The sequence below is a fragment of the Mirounga leonina genome, unplaced genomic scaffold, assembly GCF_011800145.1.
Source record: "Mirounga leonina isolate KUSES-001 unplaced genomic scaffold, KU_Mleo_1.0 Mir_98, whole genome shotgun sequence".
NCBI lineage: Eukaryota > Metazoa > Chordata > Mammalia > Carnivora > Phocidae > Mirounga > Mirounga leonina.
This window is the reverse complement of record NW_023270921.1, coordinates 8,411,091-8,418,720: the sequence shown is the minus strand read 5'-3', so window position 1 is coordinate 8,418,720 and position 7,630 is coordinate 8,411,091. Positions and strand designations below refer to the sequence as shown.

The window sequence follows — 7,630 nt, the reverse complement described above, 5'->3', positions numbered from 1 at the left end:
CACTTGAAAATTTCCCCCATAATTTTCCTGTGCTCTTGGGGTAGACCCATTGGGGTGGAACACTAGTGCACACTTCATGAAAAACTTACTTGTGAACTTATTCTTCCAATGGTGTTCTTTACATAATAGCAGTGTCTGTCAGATTGCATCCTTGGTGAAATATTTAGGGAAATGTATCTCTACTTTCCTCTACAGTATCATCAGTGTTTGACCAAACATCAGTAATTCTTTTGCATTTATATCTGTCATTAGTGAAAGATGATATTTGCATAACCTTGGGTTCCTTGATCATCAGTCTGTGAGAATAGATGAGGTCACACCAGTTGTTATTTGACAAATTAACTCAAATTTCCCTCAAATGATCTGCCCTCTGGGAAAATCCAGATAGAGGATTTTTCTTCTCCTACCCTGCCTATGAGGAGCGTTTTCTCAATCACCAGGAAGATGTGCATGGATACTTGTTGGATGTCTACACTACCGAGCAGCAAGCTGCAAGAAGCATATTAGCTAATGTGGGAGCCTCCCTGGGCCATGGTTGTACCAGGTGTGTGGTCAAGTGAGGGAAGGTTACTCAGCCCTTAGCAGTTCATCATTATATGGTCCTTAAAGCAATGCTACTTGGGTGTCCTAAGTTTCTTCTAATAAATGAATTGCATAGTTCTTTAGTCTTCCAGGAGTAACTAGAATCTTCTTTCTGCCCCTTCTCTCCCTCCTTCAACCCCCATCTTGACATATTTAGCATCAGGTATGGATCTGTAACAGCTATCATAGTATATGCAAGGTCTAGACTTACCCACTGTGGTGACTGTCACTAATTACCACAGCAAAATGGTTCTGCTTGGCATCTTCATTCTGTGGGATGCACAGTCCTGCAGGAGGCCCCTCAGCCCTTTCCCTTACTTTTCTACCTCCACCCAAAGGGATTCACAGCATCAGCAAGCTGAGGAGACTTGAATGTGTGAGGGTGAAAAACGAAGTGGGGGAGATGGACCCTTTCAAGTAGCCCTATCCTGAGACATCTGACTTCTAACCTCTAAATAATGATGTCCCTTGTTCACAATCACTTGCTGAGCCATAATAGTTAATTTGCTTCTAAACCTGATCAGAGATATCACATAGAAAGGACTACTAGTTAATAAACCATTGCTTTTGTATTTCTCCAACTTATTTTGTCCTTATTCATGGGAAAAGTGTAATGCTAAAGTCTTGAATTTCAGGAGGAAGACCATGAAGACCTTTAATACTATAGCCACTGAAACAGCAAATCTCATCAAGAAAAGTTCCACTGTAACTGTCTGGTTCCTCATGTCTGAGCCATGTACTCACTGAGCATTGATTCCTTAGACTGAGAGTTTCTATCCTCTCTGGATTATGGTTCTTCCCGTGGTTTATTTGCTCTAGGAATCCAGTGGCTTTTACACAGTTTATGGATTTTATAAGGTAGGGAAGCAGGAAGAGTGAGCCTTGAGAGTGCAGTGCAGTATAAGCAAAGGCAGATGTGGAGACAAAAACCTGATAGGAAGACCACACTCTGAGAGGGCTCTGAATTAGGGACAGGGTAGGTACATCATATATTAAGTTGTATTTACTAGGCAGTTAACATCTTTTATGTGTAGACATTGTACTATATTCAAGCATAGTAGTTATTAGAGCTGGTCATTGGATCACCTGTAGTTTGTTTTGTCTTAAAATAAGCATGTCTGGGTCCTGCCTATGCCTACTTATACCTAATCAATTTCTTTGGGGAAAGAGTCTGCAGATCTAGATAGAAACAAAATAATCACACACACACACACACACACACACACTTCCTTAGCTGATTCTACGCTCATGCCTATTTAAAAGCTTTTTGACCATGGTGTCCAAACGGAAAATTCACAGTGCTTATTCTTGATGTTAACAGCCTAATAGCAGGGACTTATATTTCAACAGGTAGAACAAAGTAAGTCATCTCTACGGGTTTAGAATGTTCATGAAGGATGTATTTAAATTCATCCCCCATCTTCTTATAGCCATGTAAGCAAAGAAAATTGTCTAATTTTCTTTTCTAAAACTTCTTTGTTTTGGCATCATACTATACCAGCCTCCTAGTAACTGGAAGTTTTCTCTATTTCTATTTTTTTTGAACCTATTAGATAATAAAATAATGAAGTTCTCCTTGCTGGTTAGAGTCCTTTAGGGTAGATGTTTAAACATTTTACTGAGGTGAAATTTGGTTACTACTTTTGATTAGTTTGTTTCAACTTTCTACTGTTTGGGGTGGTTCTGGTAATTTATTTTTCTAGAAAAGCAGCCATTTTGTTTCCTATTTATCTTTGTCATTCAGACAACAGATAGAAACTCTGTCCTACTACCAGTTATGTCTCTTCCTTCCCAGTAGTTGTTTTCTTCCAGTAAGCTTAGCTAAACTTTGTCTATTTTCCAAAGATAAAGCTTTTGAATTTATTTGCTTTTATTTATTCTCAGATCATGTCTTCTATTAGATGAATTTCTGCTTTTATCTGGTTTTCCTCCATCTTTTTTTCATTTGGTTTATTATGTTCTATTTCAGCTTTTGTAGATGAGTAGTTCTATTTAAACCTTTACCAAGAAAATTGAGTCTGACTATAATTCTACCTCTAAGTACCATTTTTAAAAATCTGCTTCCTACCAGTTGTGTCGTAGGATCTTTTGATTGTCATTCAGTTATAAGAATATCCTTTTCAACTTGATTTTCTTTGTATCACGTGAATTATTTTAAGCTTCCAAATTTAAGACACTCTTCTTACTGTTGGTTTCTAATCTAAATCCATTGTTGTCAGTGATCCTTTGTGATATTGTACCTAGACAAGCTTTCTATATGTTCTATGAGTTTTGAAACATATGTATTTATTGCTTATTGGGTGCAGAGATATGTATGTCCAAGTGTGCTACTAAATTTTCTTAAATTAATGAAGCTTGATTAAAGTAGATTAAAAATCTATTACTAAATTATTTCTTATATTTTCAAGACTAAGCATATTCAAGAGCATGCGAGATCTTTTAACTTTCAAGAACTTCAAGAAAAATTGCAATAATAGTAAAAAGAATATATATACAGTTACCTAGATGCACCAATTGTTACTATTTTACTTCACTTGTTTTTATGTGCATACTCTATGCCTGCAAATGTATATACCCACAATTTTTTCTGAACCATTTAAGGATAAATTACATCATGACCCTTTAAGCTGAGTACTTTAGTATATATATATATTTTTTTAGAAATACAGATATTTTCTTAAATATCAAAGGGTAGTTATTAGCTTCATTAAATTTAACATTGATAGACTACTTGAATACACTACCCATATTCCATTTTTGTCAGTTGACCCAGTGTCTCTGATAAGCATTTTTCCCTGATAGCACAGAACCCAGTCTGGAGGCAGGTATTACCTTTAGTTGACAGGTCTCTAATTTGATGTGTTTCTATAGCCTTTCTTTGTCATTTATGATACTGACATTTTTGAAGACTAAAATCTGTCTCTCCCCCCCCCCCTTTTTAATGGGCTGTTTCTCATTTTGGTTTGCTCAGGACTGATTTATAAATTATGCCTTCTCAGTTGGAAAACTACCTAGGTGGCATGTCCTTCTCAGGGTATACCCTTGGAGGCTCACTATGTGTATCTACCCCTCATTAGTGATCTCAATTTTGATCACCCAAAGTGTGGTCTTGATTCTCCACTGAATATTTTATACGTATAATTTTTTTTTTTTTACCTTATAACTAAGTACTTTAAGACTGAATAAACAGGATAGACCCCATGCAAAATATGGTTGGGATGCTGAGATTGATTGAGGCCATACACATATCAATAAGGAATGAACAAGATATATTACTCAAAGAAGTGTTTTTTGTTTTGAGAGAGCAGGGCAGATTTCCCAAGCTGGCCCAAACATGGGTTGAGGGAGAATAGGGAAAGGAAGGGGGTGCAGCCTGGATGAGGTTTTTTTTATAGGTGGGCTGAGGCTTAATTGACTTGAAACTCCTGCCAGCATCAAAAAGAGGGAACAGCTGGCTTTCTTATCACCTTTCCCAGATACTGGCCAGAAAGGGAAGAGCTAAGGATGAGGCTTACAGCCTATTGACAAACATCAAAAAATGAAGTCAGGCTCTTCAGTACAGAAATCATGTCCTGCTTCTTAGCATAATATCCCACATTAATGATGCTTGCATGAATTGGTCTATGTTATAATCAAATAAAAATGCTGATTTTTCCAATCATCCTCCCCCTACCCCATTTATCAGTCAGCCCTCAATATTTTACTATAAACAAGAGCTCTCCCTCCAGAATTGGTCCTCTTTCTTACAATTATATGGTATCTAGTTACTTCAAAATAAAAGTTTAATTAAAACAACTGTAATTATTTTTATAGTCCCCTAAACATTTACCAATAGTTTAAGATTTGTTCTCATTGTTTTCTTTGTTTATTTAAATTCACTTAGCCAATATATAGTAAGTACATCATTAGTTTTAGATGTAGTATTCAATAACTTATCAGTTGCATATAACACTCAGGGCTCATCAGATCACATGCCCTCCTTAATGCCCATCACCTCATCCCCCACCCCTCCCCTCCAGCAACCCTCAGTTTGTTTCCTAGAGTTAAAAGTCTCTCATGTTTTTTCTCCCTCTCTGATTTATTCCCATTCAATTTTCCCTCCCTTCCCCTATGGTCCTCCATGCAAAAACGTTGGTTAGATACCACAAAGTAGGTAGCAATGCCTTAACTGTATGTTTGTTATGAGGACAGAGGGCCTCTTCCATCCTTGTCAATGGGAGTGATGACCTTTTCTCCTTTCATACAACACCTCATTGTACTTTTCTAAACTTCATGCCCTCCCTTTGAGTTCCCTTCCCTTTTAATAGTTGTTTTGGTTTGGGTAAATCTTCATATGCCTGTCAATTCTTTATTTTGTTCTAGATTTTTGAATGATTGGTTGGGTAACATTTCTTGATTGACTATTTGTCCTCAGCACTGCCCAGAATGGACATCTAGTGTTGCTAATGAAAAGTCTGTTTTCAGTTTAACTGTCATTCCTTTGCAAATAATTGGTCTTTGATCCCTGGTTATATGAGTTGTTTTGTTTTGATTTTTCTTAGGGGTGATTATGATGTGTCTACATGTGGACTTACCATTATTTATCCTTCTCACCACTAGCAGTTCCCTATTAATCTGAACTGTGATTTCCTTTCATTCTGGGGGGAAAAATCAGCTACTTTTATTCAAATTATGTCCTTCTTTGTTCCTTTAAAACTTCTATTGAATACATGTTAGAACCCTCAATCTATCTTTCCTAGCTCTCATTCTTTTATTCCCCTCTCTCCCCTCCCTATTGCTCTGTTTATTGTTGTCTATATGGGCAGTGTTTGGGGTAAAATGTTTATAATAGAGAGAGCTCTATTCCCTTCTTTAATGGAAGTTTCTTGTTTGTTTGCTGTTTAATCCAATAGAAGAATGTCTCTTGGTTTGATTGTTCTTGGACAATGATGCACTGAAGATTTCACTGAGGCTTTTTAAGTTTCCAGGGTAACAAACAACTTGAGTAGTAGTATTTGTATTGCTTCTGTTTTTTGTTTTTTTAAGATTTTATTTATTCATTTGAGAGCAAGATACAGAGAGAGAGAACATGAGCAGGGGGAGAGGCAGAGGGAGAGGAAGAAGCAGGCTTCCCCCCTGAGCCAAGAGCCAGATGTGGGGTTCGATCCCAAGACCCTAGGATTATGACCTGAGCCAAAGGCAGACGCTTAACCATCTGAGCCACCGAGGTGTCCCTGTGTTAGTTTTTATTTTTACTCTCCTTAATACATTTTCTTCTCACTCCTCCATACTTGCATGGTTAGATTATTTCTCAAAAACATATGCAATAGTAAATTTTGTTTTGGGGGAAGAAAAAAAATCTAGTAGACCCTCCTTTTTGACCCTGAATGTTATTTTGGACTCTTTAATTTGGAGGACATATTTATCCATGAAACTGTCCTTGTTTTAGGTTCACCTAAATATCTAGTTAAATGACTGATCTGTTAGCTATTTTTAGGTTTAGATTAATTAGAATGTCAAGGTTAGTGCAAATAATGAATACAGTTCTGAGTTTAAGCCAGTAGTGATTTTTGACACTATGAAAGATGTTTTTCATTTTAATGACTATTGAAAAAACTTAAACGCTGGATATGAATAAAGACTCACAAAGAACTCTTCTAAATATAAAGAGCTCACATCAAGTGGTGTATAGGTAACAAAAAACATCCATCTAGACTCTTAGATTCTCTCTGTGAGGACAAGTGTTCAACTATTCTGATAGGAAAAACAACTATTTCAGTCAATTACCCAGACCCTCAAAGTCTTCTGTGAAGGCTCTCTATTCATAATGCTGTTGTTCAGTTGTTTTCATTAAATTAAGTGTTGTCTCTAAACTTAACTAGTTCTATGCCTTTCCCTTACCTAAGTTCTTTTACGTAGACACAGTTAACTGATGTTTTGACTTGCCAAATCAGTCTAACTATTTGTCTGTCATTCCAACTATAAATGACAAGTATTTGCCCAGTGTTGGTGGAAGAAAATGCAAATATATTACCATCCTATCGCCCTACCACCCCCTCCATTTTGCCGATTTTAAATCCAGTGTTCATTCCTGATTAGGATGTTAAGCAGTCTGTTCTAAACCAGATCTTTAGTCTTCTCCCTTGAAAGGTGTTCTTTTTTTAAACTTGCATTCAAGTTGCACCTGGCTTTGTTGACACAGTTATTCTTGCTTCTGTTTGCCCAGGCCTATAGCACTTCTCAAAATGGTGAAGATGGCTTTTTCAGGGATGGCTGAAGTCACAGTGGGGGAGCCAGAGACCACAGAGCACTCTGAAAGCAAGGCTCTATGGCAGGTGAAAATTTGATTCTGAGAGGTGTGATGGCAATTTTGAAGCCATAATGCATCGTCAGCTTCCCCCCAAGTGACCTGTGCACCTGCTCTCCATATATTTACATTTTCCCAGAATATCATGGTTTTAAAAAAAGAAAAGCAATACCATGGGTCCTGTCATATTGAATTGAATTTCAGAAGTGGCTAGGGCGAGGATAACAAGGGTGATAAATGTGCAGAAAGAAAGCTAGCTGCTTTTTTTTTTCCCTAATAGATTTGCAGGATTTTCAGCTGGAAGGTGTTAAAGAGATCCATTGTTTGCTCTGGGGAGGCCTAATATCCAAACAGAATCCGGCTGAATTGTTCAGACTCACTGAAGTTTGTAGACTTTGCCCTTTCCTTCTGAGAACAGGCTGATGAAGAATTCTGTTTCTCCTATGCCTAATAGTTCTTATGCAGTCCCTTTGTTCTCATAATCCCCTCCTCCAATATTGAGGGTTGGGGGGCAACCCCTGAGGCCTTTGTATTTACTTCTTGCTGGAAACACTTGTGATTGGGTTATAGGTAAGGAAAACATGAAGCAAGTATCTTGCTATAATATAGCTATAAGTAGTCATTATTACAATAATAATAGCAATCATTTGAGTTAAGTATGGCCAAGATATTTACCTACATTTACTCAATCCTCAGTTGTTAGCATCACTGTCACCATATTTCTGTTGAGAAAGATGACTCTGTACCAGGTTCAGTAGTTGC

General features: G+C 37.2%; 1 non-coding gene across 1 annotated transcript; it reads right to left on the bottom strand.

Annotated features, from left to right (window-relative positions):
• Positions 1 to 4,705: 4,705 nt before the first annotated feature.
• On the bottom strand, positions 4,706 to 4,831 carry LOC118006709. Its single transcript, XR_004678165.1, has one exon. It is a non-coding gene; the product is annotated as a U6atac minor spliceosomal RNA (small nuclear RNA).
• Positions 4,832 to 7,630: the final 2,799 nt, after the last annotated feature.